At 38.8% G+C, this 21,864-nt stretch overlaps 1 protein-coding gene across 2 annotated transcripts in view; it reads left to right on the top strand.

The window, feature by feature from the left end:
- MYLK4 (myosin light chain kinase family member 4) overlaps positions 1-21,864 on the top strand; it is a 79,787-nt gene that overhangs the window by 24,768 nt on the left and 33,155 nt on the right. The gene's annotated exons all lie outside the window — the stretch shown is intronic.

Here is a 21,864-nt window from a genome sequence, read left to right as displayed (position 1 = left end):
GCAATTGCATAGGAGAGGTCACATTTCTCTCACCTCGAACGGAAACCTCACGTATAATGAATGTTTTGAGGGGCTGAGGATCTTCATTTCTCCCCTTACATGGACAATCCAATGTAATTCTTGGTGTTTGGTCCATCTGTGTTTGCTGGAAATTGTTCTTCACTCCTGAGTTAAACAAATCCCTTAACTGCTGATACTGAAAACATAACTGTTTGTTAAGCATGCATTGTATAGTATGTAAGTGGAGATTTTTTTTTTTTTTTTTAATACTATGTACTTTCAGTGCTTGATTGACATTTACAAATGAAATTCCTCAGAGAAATTAAAATGGGGCTCTATAATATGACCTTGTGCTAAAGAAAGACACGGGATGTTGTTATAATACACTTAAAGGAATTTGTTATTGATACTTAAAAGAGAAAAGATAGTATTTTTCCACATTTGCCTGTCTTCAAGGTTAGCTAAGCAGATATACTGGAACACAAGATCTCCCTCACTCCCTGTCTGGACTAAGCAGTGATGGAGCAGATATGTGGGCAGATAGGTTTAGTTTCAGCTATGACCCTATCTAGTTATAAACCTGTCCAGTTGACCTTGTCTCTTCAACAGTGACTGTAGTTGAAGATGGTAGGAGAAAATGACAGCCTTTTAACTACTGTCAGTAAGACAACAAGGCACAGGATGATTTTCTGGTGACCTTTGATGATGCCGCAGTCCTTAATATCATCATTACATTTTGAAGGACTTGTTCACCATGAGATTTGTTGCTTTTGCCAAACCAAACGCTTTTTACTGTCTTTCTGAAATTCATAGTAGTCCCATGTTTAGTAGTTCTAAATCTGGAGAAATTGCCCAAAGACTATTGGCCCTGGTTTGAGACCATCGCAGAACTTTCCTAGATCTCTTTTTTATACTTATCCTATTTATTTCTTCCAGCTCATAACAGGACTTTATTATGGTTACATAAGAAACCTATTCTGTAAGAATAAAAATGTATGGTATGGAAATTTAGCTTGCTGGGCAACTCATTCCAGTGCCTCACCACCCTAACAGTAAAGAACTTCCTCCTTATATCCAATCTAAACTTCCCCTGTTTAAGTTTTAACCTGTTACCCCTTGTCCTATCACTACGGTTCATAATGAATGGTCCCTCCCCAGCATCCCTATAGTCCCCCTTCAGATATTCAGAAGATTAAGACAAATGAATCAGACAAATTGACTAAGTCGATTAACTTCTGTTTCTATAAAGAGTTTTTTTTTATTTAGTTTCTTCTAATCCTCTAAGCTGTCCTTTCAAGACAATTTTCTAGCCATTAAAAGGCAGATCTGTCTCCCTGTTGTGGCTCTTCTATCGAAGATCTGTATCTTTAAATTCTGTTGTGTACACGCTTCAGTTTTAGTTTTATATAACTCACTGTCTGTTAAAATAGAGACACATGCAGAGGTATGGATTTATCCAAATACTTAAATTTCCCATGTTTTTGAAGGCGTATTCCCTTCATTGCCCTGGTTTCAGATACAGCTACTACCTGTTCTGTCATGTTAATTACTGGTTTTGTTAAACATGGTATTTCCAGCTCGCTCTTTCCTTGCTGTAAGGGCAACACCTTGTACACATAATGCTACATAATACAATCTGTATTAGAAATCTTCAAATAAAGTTATTCAACAAATACAAGTTCTAAGTTAAAATGTAAGTCATTTACTAAAAAATGTTTATCAGGCAGCTACTCCAGAGAACAAGCATAAAACTCATTGACTAGGAATTCATGGTCGCAATTCTTAACAAGTCAAGCAGATTTTATTTAATGATCTTCTTAAAGAATCTCTCTGAAATATTTTCTAGCTGCCCTCAATTGCCAGCAGATTGATTCAAAATATTTGAAAGGGCTAGTGTGCGACTTGTAAAGAAAGCTTATGTGACACCACTTTGCACTATTCCTGTGCTGTCCCTCTGCTTCATTAGTAGTAACTTCATGCATGGTTAGATATGTCAGGAGGCCAGTTCAGAATGAGCATTTGCTCCTTATGCCCTTAGGCAATACAAAGTTTTGCTGCATTACTGATTATTTATGGACACTGTGAGTGACATTTGTCGTGTCAGGCCTGATGGTCTAAGCAGGCAGGCTGTTACAGAGCTACGTAGAGAAGCAGGGTCTCAGAGGGATAGAAAGAAGGACCCAAGGTCACCCAGTGGATCTGTGACAGAAGCAGGGCTGTGAGCCAGACTTTCTAGCTTCCAGGCCAGGGCCTGAGGCATACTGTGAATTGCAGTGAAAATGAAATGCAATGAAAGAAATGTCTTCCTTATCAGACCAGTTACTTATATCTGGAATTGTGTTCTCTGACATACGTTGTATGAAAACCTTTATGTTATTAGCTAACATTTGCCAAGAATGTGGGAGATCATCTTTTTCCTCCCCAGAAATTATTCAGTCATCTCCATTTCAGCATCATGTGACTGTGGCAGAGAAAATTGGCTTCTTAGCTATCTCGGGGCTCCAAAATCAGTGGAAGGCTTAATTGAAAGAATATGAGTTGGCAATAATGATTTAATCTCTATTTCCAGATCTGCAAGTCTACCATAGTTCCCAGGATCTCCTGCATCTGGAATCATACTCTTAATATATGCAGTGTCTGGAACTTTGAATGGTTTTCCAAAATCTTTAGCAGACACCAAGGAAAAAAATGGACTCTTAAAAATAGTAAAAAAGCTTTCACTTACATTTGACTTTAGAAACTGCATTTTGTGTTTTAGCTTGGAAATCATAACAATTTATAGGGCTCCATCAATGCAAAGAAGGTCAAGAAGAAGAGAAGTGCATGTCTGTAGTGTTATATACAAATTTTATCAGCATGAGTTTGGAATAGGAATTAATTTGAATGTCAAATTAAACACTGAGGTTTATGCTAAATAAGCATTTTATAGAAAAAACATCCCGAAACATTGCTTTGGAGTATCTGTTTAGCCACTTTTCACTATCTGGTTTTTGTTTTTTTTCCTTCTCAGCCTCTAAAAGCATGTTTCCTTTGCTCTTTGTGGTATTCCACTGTAGTCCACAAGAATCATTCAGTGTTAGAAAGAACTAGATGAAACTAAGGTGTACCTTTCTGAACTGCATAAGACATTTAAAGTACTGCTATGTGTTGGTCAATTATAATTGTAAATAAGCAAGTACTGTTTGTTCAGGTGGAAAGCTGGGATTTCCTACCTTCCAGTGAGCTGGAGATGCTTCACTATGTGGATTACACATTACTTACAGTAAATCTATTCACGTGCTTTGAGTTAAGCATGTGCTGAAATGCTTTGTTAAATCGGGGTTCTTAGGTATTATGTGTTGAGGTTGTCTGAGCATACACGCAGTAAAAAATTCTTTCTAGAAGCTCATATTCTATGTGTAAATAAAACCAAAAGGAGAATGGGACAACAAAGCAATGAAGTTGCTGTTCAGTCAACTTGTCATTGTAGCTAGTTTTTGCTTAACCAGTATAGTGCTTTAATGCACAGGGTTTGTTTTTTGTTAGGGTTTTGCTGTACCATCAATAAGGCTTCTGTTGCTGATTCCTTGAAATAGGTTAGAGTGCAAAAGAATAAAGAGAAAGGTAAAAGATAAACCAGAGGAGTGAAGAAAGGTTGGCCCCATTTTAATTTCTTCTATAATTTGTCACAGATGCAGATTGCTTCTCTTTTTACAGAAGTTCTCCATTTAGATCAAACCAGTTCAAACTCTTTTGGAGTTATTCTGGTTGACACAAGCCAAGAGTTGGTCTGTGGTGTTTCACTGAGCATAAAATATCCTGCATTAGGATGATTCCTTTTCCCCACCATAAAGTGGAATTTCAGTAAATAATATGTGCTTTTCAGATAAAACTACTCCAGCTGCCACTAATTCGTTGTCAGAATTGAGGTCAAATAGGAGTTTCAGTTTTATCCCGGAAATGTAAATTCTTTGGCTTATGAAGCTGGATTTTTATTTTTTTCTTAACCTGCTGAGAACTAGCTGGGCTCATTTCTTTATTCTTTCCCAGTGGTTTCATGCTTATTTTCCCTGTAAGTGACTCAGTGCCTCTGTTTTGTGAACATCATCTGTTCCTTCTGATATTCATATCAGTAGGACTCCTACAATACGGGAGGCAGGAACTTGGACTAACATTCCTCTACTGTCTGAGCACCAGTTTAATACCTGTAATGCATATAGTGTATATGCAATGCTATCTGATTGAGTGGGGTGGGCTAGAAATTATTTGAAAGATAATAGTTATCTGAATTCAATGGAAAGAGAAAAGAAAATCTCATTCAGACAAACTGTGATCTATGATTTACGCAGGATGTAAACCCTTAAGCCTAGCAGGCTTATGTTTTTACTAGGAGGTATTGCCAAACATTTGTCTTCTTTTAGAGATCCTAATGCAGATAATCCTATGTTCATTTTCTAAGGGAAAAAAAAAAGCCAAACCAAAACCTCCAAAACCATGATTTTTTTGAGCTTCAGTAGTAGGTCTCCCATTGTGTCCCCATCACCTTACCTCTTGTTAGCCTGCCAGTGTTCAGGAAGACTGTTTGTCTGCAAGGCCAGCGAGAGAGGCAGGCTTACAGATTCAAAACTGGTCCCTGTGTATATGCAGGCACACGTCTAAACTCTTTGCAGTCTGCAAATGCTTTGCTTGGAATAAGTTGAAACAAGAAGAAGTATGTCTCCACCAAAGAGAAGTCCGTACTGGTTAGCAATGTGTATTTTCCAAATACCCTGCAAGTGATATTTTAGTTCTGTCTCACCTCAAAAGGTGGATGCTTAGATAACTTGAGTTCAGTATATTTTTTTTCTTTTGTGCTACTCATAAAGAGCAGCTACAGTTTACAGTGACCTCCAGTGGTGAAAAACCTTTTTGGAAGAATGTCCTAGCTCCCGCTTTTGTCTGAAAGTCCTTCTTCAGGGGGTTTAGGTGATGCAGGTTCCAGTCCTATAAAGCTTATTACATTCAGATTTCTTTATTATGTTTAGTACCTTGTTTCTGTTGTTGATTTTTGTGAAAGTCTTGGATTTTTCTTCTTTCTGCTCTTTGTCCTCTCAGGATCTTCTTGCTTTTTTTTGGATTGACAGTAGTTGACAATAATCATACTGAAGCCATCATGTATATGAGACAGCTGATTATGTGTTTACCGGTATAATAGTGTTAGATCAGTTCCAATCTTCCTTCCCTCAGAAATCTTATTTTCTGTAGTCTCCTCAATGCTCACAATTTCTTTCAGCTCCTTTCACATCTGCCTGCCTGGCTTTCCCATATATTTACAAAGTCTTTCATCTGCTGTTCATTGAGGACTTTTTTCATTTCACTTAAACTGACTTCTTCAGTGTTCTGTGTTAAGGGTTGATTCTGAAATGAATTAGCCATCTGGTTAGTCCAGACTCATAAATAGCATGAAAGAGTACATTTTTGGAATTGATGATGCTGGAATATGGCACTGGGGTTGAAGAGAAGATATTCCATGTTCTACAAGGCAGAATATTCCTTCATGCTTTAGAGTCCTTCATAGCAATTTTGATAGAAGTCACCTTTGCCTACGCTGACTTCTGTATTGTGGGCAGCACAGATTAGCCTGATTGCTGTCAAGTGATTGTCATTCTTTAATTCTGTTTCTTAGCATTAATGACCTTTCCCTGTAGAAAATAGAAAGCTATCTTCAGGAATGAAAATTGAGCTGGATTCTGTGGTTTTATAGGGGTGGGGAGGAAATTTTTTGGGGTTAATATGATACAGGAATCACTTGCCTTTCCCAGATGATTTTCATTCTTTTACACTTCATATACCAAGTAAATGTGCTCTGTGGTAGACACGCAAGGGATCAGAAATCATCAGGCTTCAGACAGCTGCTGTGAATGTAAATTCACATGTGCGTGACTTGAGTATATGTATTCTGAGTTGCCAATGAGCATATAATAGGAGTTGTCTTTTCCTGGGAATATCTAGGTAGAGAAACAGAAAAAACAGGTATGAAGATCAGGTGCAGGATTTGAAAAAGAAGTCTTGTTTGCTGACTTTCTGAACCAGGTTTTGCTGATTATAATTGGCCTTTAATTCTCAGAGACTTTCTTTGGGATGGTATTTGAGAGATTGTCTGAGTGGGGTAACTTGGGCTAAAATTTGGAAACAAGCTAACACAGCAGAGCAGTCCACTGAAAGATAAAGCATAAAACAGTCTTCTGCAAACTGTGCTTGGGCTGATTTTGTCATTAATCCTTCCCAAAGGGATCAGTTGGGTACTGTTGCATTTCATTTGAAGAGGCTTTTCATACCTTTTCCACAACCACAGTATCTGGGAGCGAAAGATCCTGATGTCCTTGTAAAAGAATAGGGGGTGTCATCCTTCTTGACCACGTTTCTGTTTTCCTTACTCTGGGCTACAAGAGGGCAACTGTGCTTGTAAATGGGAATATTCAAGTCTAAAAGACAGTTTGGGTGCCATGCTGGCAAGGAGCTAGTTAACATCCTGGGACTCTCTCAGTAGGCTTCTGCTTGTGAACCCTGCAAATTCCTGGAACTTGAGTGCATATATCTAATAGCTGTGGAATAAACATGTATAAGAATAGCCCATTCGTTTGATTTTCCAGGCCAGCACAGGACTCACATTGGATTTGAGGTGAAGAACTGGCGATAGACATAACCGTGGTTGCTTTTGCAGTGACAGGCATGTGCTGCCTACCCTGTAAGGTTTCACTGGTAATCTCTGTGCATTAGAGATTACATGTGCATGAAATATCAGGTTTCATGCCTTTCTGAGAGGCTGTGGACCTCTGAAGAGATGCTGGTGGTGTCAAAGCAGCTTCAAAGGAGACTAGTTGACAGCAGCACAGCAGCTGTTGGAATGACAAAGGTTCAGACCTGTGACACAAGATGTAATGATGCAATGGCTGTAGCTGGCTCCTCTGTTCTGGTTTATAAACCATTTATATTAAAGCTAGCTGGAAACTGAAGCACCTGCAAGTGGTGATGAGTCTTATGAGCTTAGGAAACCTTCTAAACGTGGTGTTCAGTGATATGAATGCTAACTATAACAAGTCCACCCGTCTCCAATTGTTTCTGCTCCTTAAATGGCTCCAGGCATATTCCCTTATCCCTGCTAATAATAGATGGGATTTACAGATGGCTCATATACCAAGGACTTAATACCAAACACTATCAAAATGTGTCATAGTTTCAAACCAGAGTTTTGGATGTTCTCTGTGAACCTACTCATGTCAGGTCTTTCCATGAGTGCCTCCTGAGGACAATGGTGTTTCCTTTCTTGGTTGAGCAGTGGTCAGCATTTTGACAACAAGCTGTTTTCTGAGGGATTCTGGATAATTACAACATAATCTTTAGGAACTAATGCTAGCTAATTAGGATACATGATTATAAGCTGCTCATCCTACCCTAAAATCTACTAATTTGTGACTGTATATCAGCATAAAAAAAACCACATTAAAGCTGCTTGCATTCAGCAACCTTATTTCCCAGCTCAAGATGAAGCAGGGCAGAAACAAGATTTGTGCCTCCAGGTGATCATTGTCAAGGTGAGGAGTGAATGATACTGTACAAGGCACTTCTGATGCCTACCTTAGAGACTGTCATCTATCCCACCTTGGATGAAGGAATATGCCTGGATTTTCCATTGTCTCTACATGCATTAAGAATGTTTTCCTTAAAAAATACATAAGTAATTATATATTGAACAATAAGTCAAACACATGACTAGCAGTGTCTGAAATTATTAACTGCAAACACAGTATTGCAGGTATTGCTTGCCCAGAGACACCCCTAGATGATCAAATCAATATTTGGCAAAGAGGGATTAGGGTCCCCCAAGAGAACAATCATTTAACCACCTTTTCTTTTGCTGTGTTAATCCTCAATGTCCAGTGGTGAAGCTACAGAGACACAGTCCCTATCACTAAGGTCCAGGGTGGTATCTGCTTCCTGCTCTGCCACACATGACACTTCATTCCTTGCAGTTATAGTCCTGATCCATGACACTTGATTCTGGATGGTGGTAATGCAGATATCTGATCCCCTGTGCTTGATCTCTGACACTGGAACGCTGTTAGGAAAATTACTGGTACCTGATCTGCCTGATCACAGCTACTTGATATATGGTGATGTCCCCTATTGTGGCATGTTTACCACTCGAGTAGATTCAAAACAGCTAGTACAGCAAAACCAAAGAATTCAAGGATTTGGCTGTACTCTGCAGATACTGTGGCTGAAACATGATGTTAAGAAAACATATCCTTTAAGGAAAATGGCAAGAAATAGTAGTACAGGCGTAATAGAAGAAAAAAAAAAAAGAAGAAATATTGAAAAAAGCTCTGCAGATCACAACAATTACATCTGTTGTCAGAGTATCATGGTCTGCCTTAATTCAGCATGCTCTGTACAACACAGGCTAGCATTTAAAACAAAAATCTTCAGCTGCACGTAAAATAGTCTTTTTATATCAAATTTAGAGGATTCTGTTTCACATATTCAGTTCAGCCACTAGGTTCCAGAAGCTAACAAAGCCTTTGACTAGGCAAGCTGGTTGAAATTAATTTGCAAAGAAATTTATAATCTACCTAATTTCTTAAGGTTTTCAGTTTCATTGTAATCATTCTGTGTTCCTGAAGAGAGGGCTGCACTATAAAAATCTGCACAGAAATGAAAAATAGAAATGCTTTATTCCAGTCGGATTGCAAGCATTGCTTTTCCTTCTTCCCCAGTTAATTTTAGTTGGAAGTAGCACATCTTCATGTGTCCATCAAAGTCTTCTGTTTTCATGAGCCATCATTTTCCAGCACATTCCGGTATTTTGTTTCAAAACTCTCTGGTTAGCTCCAGTGACTACTATTTTTAATTCTCACACTGAATCATGGGTTGGTCAGGGACTAGAGACTTGTGCTCCTGGTAATCACAGTTCATTTTCCATAGTATCACATGAAAAGTTTTGGTAAAAAAAATAATGCAGCAGTCAGGAAATCAAATCTCACAGGCAGAAAGGTGAATGAGGTCATGACAAGACTTCCAAATGTTCCCAGGTGCAAGGATGGGAGAGAAGCCAAAGAGCCTGAAATCTTCCATGCTCTGAGGTAGGACAGACCTAAAAGTAATGAATATCACCACTGTGTTCTAATTGCAGAAAGAAAGGGTTATGAGCAATTAATCAGGGGCATTTACATGAATTTTCTGTGTTTCGAAGTCAGACAGCATCCCAGCTGCAGGTGGCTAGCAGCAGTATCTAAAACTGGGGAACATGAGGTGAGATCCTTTCCTTGTGAGACCCTTTTAGCTTCAGACAGTAGTACAGTAGCCTATGGCCAGTAGTTACATCTTCACTGTTGCTGCCAATGTAGCTATCCTTTGTAATTTTCTCTAGTGCCTTTTTATCTCTTCATTTACCCCACTGTCCTCACAATATCCTTTGGCAGTAAGCTCCACAACAAGTAATTATTGTGAGAATCTGCTCTTTCTCATTTGAAACTGGTGTGCAATACCTGTGTTGAGTGTCTTCATCCTACTGCACCAGGAGAAATGGCAGTCATTCCCCATTCATTTTGTCACAGCAATCACAATTTTCCAGAGCCATGAAACTACTTTCAGGCGTAAGTATGACTTTTCAGTGAGTACTGAGATTAAGGCAAAATCATTAGTTAGAAACAGCATATTTCTTTAAAAAATAAAAAAAGAAAAATAGAGCAAGTGCGAGAGAAAGGAATTAACTGGTTTATGAGGCCATAAAACCAGCTGAGCAGACTAACAAGAAACTGAACAGCCTGGCCTGATTGCAAAGTGAGAGTGCTGTGTGAGATTGCCCTACCTCTCCAAAGAACATGGATTTTTTCCAGCTCATGAAAATTGCCTTTCCAAACAGTGAAAATCAGATATTTTGAAAGGAATAATCCTTTTGCAATGCTCATGTTGTGTAGGCAGAGAGAGGTAATAATGTGTGATTTCTGATCAGCCCTCAAGCGTTTCATACCCTTAGGGCAAGGTCTAATTCACGATTCCTGCTGATGCCAGTTCTCCAAGCAACATTCAGAAGAGATACATTGATAGGAGTCATGACAGAAATACCACCCACTGCATCTACTCACAAAATCAAAGACTTGATGTTTTGAGATGAGAATAGAATGTATTCTCTCTTAATTGGAACCTACCCCAACAGTTCAGAAGGAGCAGGGTTACAGGACTGGCTCTTGCCCAGGACAAGGGCAGACACAATTTTAACAATGCTGAAAGTTGTAATTCAGGTTTCTGTGATGATGATGGATGTTGTCTATGTTGTCTATGCATAGTTATAACCATTTTCTAAGTGAGGGCAAAAGGTGAGATTAGCCTTCTCTGCCCATAGCCCTTGTAAACCTAGGTATCTAATTGAAGCTGGTCTCCTCCTTTAGTCAGGAGGGAGAGAAGTACCACTAGAGATGCTTCCTCCCATTTGTCATCCGTTGTTACGCAGGGTTGAACTGTTCTGTAGACATTGCTCACATTTTCTCTCCCTTGACTATAGAGGATGCTTACCTTGAACTAAACATCTTTTGGATTACTAGAGTTGAGATTTATGCGGTTTAGATGTTCTGTAGCTTCATTTTCCTCGTGTTTATGTTCAGCTTTAACTACTGTAATAGTATTAATAGCTGGCTGTCCTGCTGAGGAGGAGAGGAAGTCTGGACAGGAGTATAAATAGGGCTTTATCTACCTATATGTTCCCTTCAGATAGGTGATAGGGTGTGACTTGTATCTGTAACCCCAAAGATATGACAGAATTTAAAAGGGTGCCTATAAGATAAGCTTCCTCCAGCTGTGTGAAGTGAGAAGGGACCATTTTGATCCTCTGCTCTGCCCTTCCACAAGGCAGAGGCCATGGACATTGGCCAGGCGGCTTCTGCATGGAGCCCAAAATCTTGTGATCAAATTAGAGCGAGTAACATTAATGGAGTTCTGTAAATAGAAGAAGTGAGCAGATGAGGATAGGTCAGGGGAAGAGAGGAGAAGGCCTTTGAGGTAAGAGGAGAGTTTGTTTCATAACAGGACTGCTCTTCTCGTGTTTCCCTGTCCTAGAACCAGAGTCACTAGACACTCTGGAATCCAGATCTGATCTTTCATTAACATAAATACAACAAACTTATTCTAAGCATTATTATGTTGCTTTGTTTGTTGTTTTGGTTTGGGTTTTTTTTTTTGTTTGGTTTTTGTTTTTTTTTTTTAATACAAAAAATAGGTAACAGTTTAGTCTGAAAACACATCCAGAAATGCAAAAGAACTGGCTCCTAGGGAATGCAAATTTTCTTACATTTTCCTATTTATGGGGTTTTATTAAGTGTTATACCACTGCCTAACACAGAATGTTCACTGTGGTCATCTGTACAAGGCCACAAGAGTCCTAACATTTCTATTCCCTTTTTCTTTGCATTTTAACAATGCAAAGTAGAAGTAACCTATAGCAGGAGCAGAGGGAAGTTACAGGTGCAGGCAGACCAAGCTGACTAAATATTGTCACCCCGTTTTCTGTTCTCAGATAAGATAAGAAATCCAATTAGTGATTGGGCCAACTACATGGGGCAAGTGGAAAGGGTAAGGGTACAAACTCTTGCCTCTCTTCCTTTTTGCTGGATAAGTTTCTAGGTGAGCACTGAGGCTCTCCTGGGGGAAGTACTTGCTCTGACCACCTGATTGTCCAAGAAACTAGGTTTGCTTACCAGTGCATGCAGCTGGTGTCCTGCATGAGTCTTTCAGAGGATGACCTCTTCAGCTTCTGAAAAGTTCCCACTCCTACAACATAGCAGCAGTTGTTTTCACCTGACTGTTCAAGCAGGCAGTTGAGAAGTTCACAAGTAAGTATGAACAGCAGGCAAAACTTTTCCCCAAAGACCTTTGAAAGAGTGGTCAGAAACACTTCTGGATGCACATAATGATATCAGATGTTGAAGCATACCGAAACATGACTGCTGTCAGGAAAGGTTGCCTTGCACCTGCTCTGGCTGCCTGTGTGAAAGTTCCTTCCTAAGTGGATCATACTTCAGTTCTAGTGTCTTTAGCTTAAAATCCTCCTCATAAAAATAGTGCTGAATCCCACAGCATGGACTTAGCGAACAGTTAAAGCCTCCACTTCAGTAGCCTGCAGGTGTGCACTGTAACTGAAGTTTAATTTGGAGCAGTTGACAACAGGAAAGCACAATGTGAGCAAAGAAGTGATACAACTGCTGAGCTGGAGTAGGCAGATGGAGTCCATTGGTTTGGTTCTTCTGTACCTTCTGGGAAAAAATACCTGGCTTTCGACACTTGTGAGCTAGTTAAAGCTATTTGCAAGCCATTCTGTTAACACAAGGCTTTCATTCTGGACTCTAAAAAGGCTGACTACTGGAGTTCTTCAAAGTCTAATGAAAGACTGCATCACACTTTCTGGAAGTTAAAAAAAAAGAGAAAACTCTGGTGGTTGCATGAAATCAGGGGTTTAAGAGGTAGGACTGCAATTGTATAAGTGGTACAATGTGGTAGTGAGGTGAGGCTTCTTGGCAGGCAGCATAGCACTAATAAGATTTTTTCCAAAAAAAAAAGTAATAGTAATAAAAAAGGTTCTTCAGCATTCACAGGCTGAAGCAAACTGTTTCAGCAGTGGGATATTAATGTGTTGGTAATGCCAGACTCTGTTTTATTTAGCCAACTTCTGTAACACTGGTGTACTTTATTGTTTATTCAAACTGCAGCGTTATCCAGCGCTACATGTTGATAAAATTTCTATGAAAAGAAACTTCTGTCTGGGAGAAGCTATGGCTGGCCAAAGGAAGCTCTCTTTCTGCTTAGGCAGTTGGCCCAAAGGCTGAGAACTTTAAATCTTACATGATTTTACTTAGCTTGCACATTAAAGTAGGGAAATAGTGTTTCAGTTATAAGTGCTGTAATTCAGCTGTGTGTCTTTTGGGTCATTGTGCTCATCAGATGCCCAAACTGATCTCTGAAAGCAGTTTCCCTGAAACATTTCTATGAAATAAAAAGTTAGCTCGTCTTCTTTACGGAACAATGCAGCTGTTATTTTACTCCTGGCCTGCCTTAAGTAACACTGCTTCCCAAGAAAAGCACTGAGAAGATGAAAAATGTGCAATATCAGAGTTTCTCCCCCACAGTATCTGCTCACATACTACTGTTTTGGGGACACTCCTGGATATTAAACAGGAGCTCATTCACAACAACTTAGTTTCTCAGGACTTCTGATTCTTCCCATTGAGTGCATTCTACCTTGTATTACTCACTCAGCTCCATTTAAGAATGTTTGCTGATTCTAGACTGCCTGAAGGGTGTCATAGACTGAAGTGAAAGCACAGGAGAAAAGACATAAGTGTTCAGGGGTGCATCTGCCAGTGCCACGGTAGGCTCTTGAAGATGAGAGAAGCATCTGCAAGGTAAATTCTGCCCCGACTCCCTGCATCTGCAAGGGAAGTCCTCCCTTGACTCAAAGGCTTGCATGTAGCTACAGAAAGACTCTATGAAATCTCTGGTATAAGAGCCTTCCTTAGAAGGTGATGACTTCTGAGTGACTTTTATTCAATTAGCAAAGGCAAGTAATTGTCAGCAAGAGTTCTCTCACCAGCTTTTGTGTAAGTGGTGATATGAATATATTTAGCAAACACAAAACGTAGTTTTAAGGGGGTTTTGTGGGTGTCGTGTCCCGTCCCCGTTCCCCCCCCCCCCCCCCCCCGTAAATAGATTAATTTGAAATTTCTCACAACATTAAAGTCAAGACTGATGTTTTTGGAATGTTCAAGATGAGCTATTAAAGCTTGATAAAACAAAAAGGCTTTATTAAAGAAGATACTGGGTGAATCTCAGCTTGGTTTATATAGTGGTGTCCTGCCAGGTACCGTAGCGCTTTTTACATCTCATCAGGTAACTGAAAATTTAAAAATTGCCACAGAGGATGATTGTAAAGGCTTGGCACTGAATATAGCTATTCTTTACAGCCCACTGGCTGGGCATCTGAAATGATCATTTAGTTGAAATGTGTGGGAGTAAAAGGAGACAAAAACGGTGACAATTTTGATGGCTTTTAAAGTTCAGCTAGAAGACTGAGAACTTGCTGTGTTTCATTTTGGAATGAACATTCTAGGGGGAAGAAAACAGCTACAAAAGAAGACACGTAGCTAAAAGGCATTTCTGCTCTAAGAATATCCACCAGTGCCATGCTATTAGTATGTGCATCCTGGGCAGGACAGCAAAACAGGGAGGAAGATTTCTGTGACCTTTATTTACTTCATGTCCATTTATTCAGTCATACGAAATTGAGCAGAATGAAGTATTTGTATTTATATAACACAAGCAGATCAAAGTGGAAAAAAAATGTAATACTTAACTTCCTGGATTTTAGGGCTTTTTGATATAGAAGTTAAATTTTATGTAACAAGCTTACTTTGAATTCTTCATCCCTAAAGCATAAAGGTATGCTGTGGAAATTTGCCAGGCAAAAGATACAGTCTTTTGAAGTATCAACAAGTATTCACCAGAATTAGCCAACATTACAAATAAAACCAGCTCAAATTACCTCTTCCCTAAAAACACTGGTCTCCAGTATATGCATCTTGTGGTGCTTTTCCTTCTTTTAAGCAGTCCTGGATTCTGACATTCATGCTGAATATGAATGTGCTAATTATTAAAGTTTTTTGACACTACACTTTCAAGAAGAAGAGATGGATCAGGGTATTTTCTGCATTTAGCTTTTTCTGCTGGTTTACTTAGTCTGCTTAATTCTAACTCTGGTTGCAGTCATACTGGTAAAAAAAAAAAAAAAGATTGCTTCAGCAGAGCCTGCCTAGATAAATAACTAATGTCCTGGCTCACCTACAGAATGAGTGGGTTCCTGGTTTTGGTGCAATGCCTTAGCAATGGAGCAGGATAAAATAATTTTGTAATGAGGATATGATAGAGAAATAGGCTAATAGTAGTCACAGAGAGTGTTTACTGGTATTTAAAAAAACCTCAAACAAACAGAAAACCCGAAACCTTCCTTCCCACTTCTGCACTCCTGTAGCTGGTATTATCATAGACGGCAGCAGGAACAAACCCACCACAACTGAAAATGTATCAGCAGTAATTCTGCAGAAGAGCACTACATTCCCCTGGGTGCCATACTGGGCCTTCACTAGCCTCGGTGTTATCTTTTCAGTATTCTTACAGCACAGAAAATAGGTTAATTCATAATAAACCCAAAGATAATTGCCTTTTCTTTTTAAAGATTATTTTCATAAAGCTCGTGACCACAGACTGACAGCCCAACACACACATGGATTTCAACTACTCTTTCTATTGGTACTGCCTGTCGAGTAGGCAGCCACCCCTGAGGATGTCCACTGTATCTGACCAGGGCTCTGATATTATGGGTAGGTAAGATTTGCAGCTTGAAGGAAGCTGAGCTATCAGTATGTTTCTTTTGGAAAAGATAATACATCCTTTGTAAAACTTCTACCTCCCAACAGGCTAGGCAGCTTTGGGGCTCTTCTCCACAGCTCTTTTAAAGATCTTTTAATCAATACAGTTTCCCTTTCTCACTGAAATTACATTTACTGTATTTTTAGTATGTCCTGATGTAGCAAAAGGTGTTACTTACATCCAATTTTCCATATAACCACTTCTGATGACTGCCTCTTTCAAGTCTTTTCAGCCTATCCATCCTGAATTAACTTTTTTATAAGAAAAGGCCTTTCGTGGTTTATAAATTTTAATACAGGATGCTAGCTGCCAGAAAGTTTTGGATTGCAACCAAAGATTTTAACCAGTCTACCCAGCAGATGAAATGAGGTACAGCTCCTGCTGCACCTGGAGACAGTACTTCTTTCATTGCTCTGTTTCAGAGTTATGACACCTCTGCTTTAGCCTCAGAAAGTCAGGAATTTTCCTTTAAACAGGCTTCCTGGAAATAGAGTTTTAGGCTATTAATGGGTAATTTATCACACAGTATTTTTCAGCCGTAAGAAACTCTGGGTTTTGAGGTTTTTTTGGTTTTCGTATAGTAAATTTGGGACAGCTAAGCAGAGGTGATACTCTTGATGTGATATCTTGACCACAGGAAATTATGATAGTGGGGACCAACCCACAGGGAAAGAACATTGTGTACTTTGATGGTGAAGTGCTTTGAACTTCAGCTGTTAAGCAGACAGATGCTGACTATGGTGGCTGTGCAGTTCTTATTCACTCAAAGAAACTCATTAATAGTGGGAAGCCATGTGTGAGTGAGTTGGGCTTGGCCTGGATAAATGCTGCACCATGCAGCTTGCAGTGGATTACCTCTCCTGTGCAAATTCTTTTCCACATGAAAGAGATCTGCAGAGCTGCAGAGTACGAGGAGTATTAGCCCCCAGAACATGGGTAGTGTTTTCCACTGTGATTTTAATTTTCAAAGATTTAGATAATTTCTACAGAGACATATACAGATAAATTAACTTTTTTTTCTGGAAAAAAGTGGTCGTATGAATGCTTGCAGAGAGGCTCAAAATTTGAAGGGGACAATATATCTAAAAGGTCAGTACATGGCACTGATACATGGATAGACTCCATTTATTTCCAGGTATCAGCATCTGCAGATTGATTGCTGAACCGTAACTGGAATCTCTCTGCAGTTTGTTTCAGGGACTTGCTCTCATCATTTATCACTAGGGTATCTCCAGCATACTTAGCTACCAGGGACATTATAGTAAAGGAAGTCAGAATTCATAATTAATTAACAGGTCGTAGAGTAGTTGCATGCAGAGAGCCCTGTGGAGCAGTAAATTCCCTAGCCCTACCTCATGAAGTTCAGTGCCAGACTTTTCTTGCTGTATGCTCCTGTCCTGTATAAAGCTGTTTCCTTTTCTGACCTTAAGCAGAGTTCCAGACTGCTGTTTTGGGCAGACCCCAGGGGTACCATAAAGTTGTATCACTTATGACACAGTATGTTACTTAATCTTAGGCATACAGTTATTTCAGCCCCCACAGTGACAGTCCAACATGACTGCTGATTGTAGAAATACATCATTCTGGATAAATTCCCTGATCCATGTTGATGCTTTTTGGTTGGGAAGGGTGGGAGGGATGAGAGGAGAGGGAAGAGAATAGTTTTATCTGTTTTACCATCATGGACATCTGTGACATTTCAATAAACAGCATGACTTTCTGAATCTGGTTCATAGCTTTCATGCTTGCTTTTTAATCTGTTTCAGAACCAAGCAGCTGTAAGCTTATACTGTTTCTTTGGGAGCAGTTGTTTTGTAGTAGAGAAAGAGCAGACATGCTTGAACTTTCACTTGTGCACTACTATGTACAGTAATTTCTCTGCTCTGTGACTTGCATATAGCAGTCCTCGAATATTTTAGATAGTGGCTTTCGTGTTCTCCAAGTCTAAAACTGTTTCTTGTTTGAGGCTTATTGAGAGTTGCGTCTTACTGAGATTTCTATGGAAATATTCTGTAAAAGATATAAAGGTCTTCCTAAAAACAGCTTACTTGTAAATGATTAAAGGGGACAGTCCTTTGCTAGGAATGTCTACAGTTTATGACTGCTATCACAATGGGGAAATATATAAAGACATTATTTATCTGTAAAGGACAATTGATCATTCAGATATAAAAGATATTATTGGAACTTTTCTTCTGGGTCTTATGGCCAGTCGAGCCACAAAATGTGCATCTCTATGGCTAATCTGAGAACAAAATCTGTATCTCTCTTGATCAGATTTTCAGAAAAAGGTGGGGTTTATTTTTGCTAATTTGTGAAAAATGCAGTATTAGAATGATGAATTTGAACTAGAACTTCATAAAAGTAGGCTATATTCCCTGCCATTTCTTAGTTTATGCTGGAGTTTTCATTAAGAGGATGAATACAGATGACCCATAGGATAAATGCTGAAGACAAGAAGATTGTCAAGATTGCTGGAGAGGATTATTTTTTAAGGAAGGAAGAGGAACATGGAAGTTGCAGGTATATGGGGCAGGGCTATATAAGGCACAAAATAGACATGGAAAGGAATAAAAAGAAGTGAAAAGTCAGCAGAAAAATGAGTGAATGGTATGTAAGGATGATCTTACAGTGATCTTAAGTCATTAAAATATAAACCAGTAGTTCTTGAAAGAATTCAGCAGCAAAAAAGCAGCAATTGTATGGAAGAAATAAAACTCTTTTGGCAGGTAATTAAATGCCATCCAATTTCACAGTTGATTAACACTATATTGTATAGTGCAAGTGTTTGTTACACCTTTGTACAAAAATTCCCAGGGTTCAGTGTCAGCCTTTGGGCTGATATTGTCACTGCCATGGTGGAGTGGTCTAGTGTTAATATTACAAAATGTAATATTAAGCAATGCTAGGCATATGTGGAATTTCTACAGTATTTTGATCAGTTATGTTTCTTTGTTTTCAATTCATGAAGGTTAACTACTGCTGCAGCTTTACCCTTATTTTTCAACAGACTTTTTAGCAGTTTTGGTGCTGGGCAAATCCAGTGATCATGGTAGGAATCTGTGAGATGAAAATAAGAAAGTTGTTATATGGGCTTATTTTTTTCATTAATGATAGCTACAGTTGCTATGAGATTCAGTTACTAGAAAAAGTCCATCCAGGTATTTGGTTATTAAAAATATTTCAGATTATTTGCATATAATATTATTTAATTTCATAAAGTGGCGGTGGTAATAATCCACTGCTCAAAGAAAGAAATGTTTAATACTTAATACTATTTTTTACAGAATACTATCCCTTAATTCATTCTTACTGAATTTTTGAACATTATCTGAATATGAAAGATTATTTCCAGTTTCCAGAGCAAGAGGCAGGATTCACAGATTCCCAGCTGTGAAGAAGTTACTGGCAAGAGCTTTCTGAGCCCAGACAGAAAGCTGATGTTAACTTTCTTTCATTTATTCCTCTTTTCTAGCCCCTAACCATCAGTTCTTTCTTCCAGTTCACTTTGGCTTCAGACAGAACTACTAATACATACTGATGAGTTTTTAATGAAGCATTTTTACAGTTTGCTTTCTAAATTTTAAAAGTGCCTGGCATTTTTGTGTGTCGGGCATAATACTAAATCAGTAGGACTTTACAGATGATACTTGATAATAGGATCTTAACTCACAGAGCTTAAAATTTTTATTAGTGTTTATAGTATTGGTTTGAGGTATTTCACATAATGTTTCCCTGGACAACTGTTAGGAGAGATCTAAATGTTTAACATATGTGCCTGTTCACTAATATAACACATGATTTTACCATTGCTATCTGTATGTCCCATCACATCCCCCCCCCCACCCCACCCCCCACCCCCCCTTAGTTTTACAAAATAGTGTTCTTTTTGGAAAGAATCCTTGTGGCTGACAGGTTTCACCTGTGAAAACCCCCAGAGCAAGAATCCTAGCTGGATGGGTGGCAAGGTCTAACCTCTTTTTTTTTGTGTCAGGAGTGTGAGGGACAGGGGGGAAGCTCACTGTGAACTTCTACAGTGATGTTTCATCAAAAATAAATGGTTGTTCAAATCTGGCCATTTTACAGACATGCAAACACCTCTCCTGGAAATTTATGTCTAACAGGGGCTTCTGCAGATGTGAAACTGTCAGGAGCTTTTAGTTTATGCTTCTAACAGAGATGAACAGAAGAAGGCAAAGGGGTTCAAACATAACTGCTCTCTGCTAGAACTGTCATGATGATCTTTGCTTTGGGATTCTTTTCTTTTTTTAACTACTGTCTTGCATATTATTCTACCCATGAAACAGGGATCCCTAAAATCCCCATTTTTAATTTCCCCCCACAACACCCAATCCTGTTTCCTATTTAAAAAACATTTAACCTTCAATCACTCAGTGAATATGCTGTACACAATAACATATGGTGGTCACCTCTTGGTAATGTCTGTTATGTAAAGAAGAGATTTCAATCCATGTTTTATGGTCATGCATGGACGTAGTTCACCTTTCACTCAGAGTAACATGCTGCTCTCATAAGGTGACAAATGTACCTAGGAACTTTTTTCCTATATTAACTTGTGGTAACTGGAGAACAAGCTCCTGAATTACCTTATCAACACTGACCACATGCTGAGCCATAAATGACTGCGGGAGAATGCTTTTGGAAACTTGAAAACTTCAGATGTGCTTGACTCCAAAAGACATCTTCAGCACCTAAAACTAAAGAGAAGACCTTTCATATTCTTCATTTAGTGAACAGATGAAGTTTTGAAAGTCTATTTTGTGTGTGAGATATTCAGAACTCACTATGTGCTTTACTTAATTATCACTCGTGCTCTGCATTTAAAGGATGGTGAAACTGGGGTTGGCAAAAGAAGTAATACACTGGGATCACAAAAGAAGCTCTTGATCCTTTAAGTAGAGTAGTAGTCTGGCTGTTTTCCAGCCAGCTGGATGACTTCATGTTGATTTCTGTAAGAAGTACAGCGCAAATGCAGGCTGACCTATGTGTGGTTGGTCAATCTATGACAGTCATTTGTCTAAGGCAGCCTTTTCTTTGTATTTCTCCATCAAGATGATCCATACCAGTTTACTTTTTTTGTTCATTTGTAGAGTATAGTTGACTTGAGATGAGAAGTTCTGGTTTTATTCTTTCTTTAATTCTGTTTTTATTTTTCTAACCAACATGAAAAATGTTCAACAACTCAGACTTATGCCTGAGAGAATCCTGTTCCGAGTCATGACATTTCTTCTTTGTCCAATGTTGTGGTTTTGAGAGAAATGAAGGTCTTTTGCCAAAGCAAAGCTTAAACCAACTGTCTGAGTGATGAATACTAATCACTGTTTTTGAGATGTTTACTGGCAGGCAAACAAAGCAAAGAACTAAGTCTCTCTATCAAACTTTGTGAATTTGTATGACCAGATGATACATACAGATAATACTAAAACATAGAGCTTCATCATTTGTGGCAAGTTAGTACAGTCTCAATAAATACAGAAATAAATTAAGATATATGCTATGAAGAGAATTGCTTGTGTATGAAAAGCTAGCTGTGTGGTCACTGGAATACAGGGTAGAGAAACGGGCTCTGAGTTTTTCAAATATCTTCATTCCAGTTTCTCCTTCTTTTACTTTCTTTACTGTATTCATTTTTTAACAACTCTTTTGACTTCTCTCCTGACATAATAGGCTTTTCCAGCAACAAAGGTCTTCATCTGAAAAGCTCACCTTAAGACATAGTAATTTCAAGCAGTTGCATTTAAGGTCCTTGTAAGGACCCTTATTCTCTTCAGAGCAGGGATCACATTACATACTCATACTACTTTTGAAAACCAACAACACCACTGCCAAAGCATCTACCCTTAGAGACTTCTCATGTATCATGTAGCCTTTTCGCTATCAAATTCCATTAGAGTGCAAATAGTTCAGTCCCTGCTAAGGCTGATGTCACTGAACTGAGTGCATTTAGGATATGCATCTCTATATTCACTTTATTTGGAAACTGACATACATATATATATTCAAAATTATATATAGATAAATATATGGGAAAAAAAGGATCAAAGGCATTTTTCTTTCTAAATAATTTGGGTGTCTTTTTCCTCTGTTTTAGTCAAATATATGAGAGTAGTTTATAAATTGGTTTAGCTGGAGTTGCCAAACTTGGCTGTATATCTGAGCAGTCTGGATGGGAAGCTTTTGCAACTGATATTGTCCTCAGGCAGCTGATGATCAGAGCATTTCCTTCCCCTACCCAATCCAGCAAAATGAGCACATCCAGCAGGCAGAGCTCTTCTACGTCTATGGTCAACAACTTGGCCAAAATATTCGATCCAAATGCTTTGCAAAACCAAGGGCCTGATAATGGAATGGAACCACCCCAGATTCTGCATGTTGAAAGCAGTGACGTCAGCACATCTGAAAGTTTTAACA

This window comes from Lathamus discolor, chromosome 2, assembly GCF_037157495.1.
Source record: "Lathamus discolor isolate bLatDis1 chromosome 2, bLatDis1.hap1, whole genome shotgun sequence".
NCBI classification, from domain to species: domain Eukaryota; kingdom Metazoa; phylum Chordata; class Aves; order Psittaciformes; family Psittacidae; genus Lathamus; species Lathamus discolor.
The sequence above is the reverse complement of the archived record's forward strand: the minus strand, read 5'-3'. Positions and strand labels throughout refer to the sequence as shown.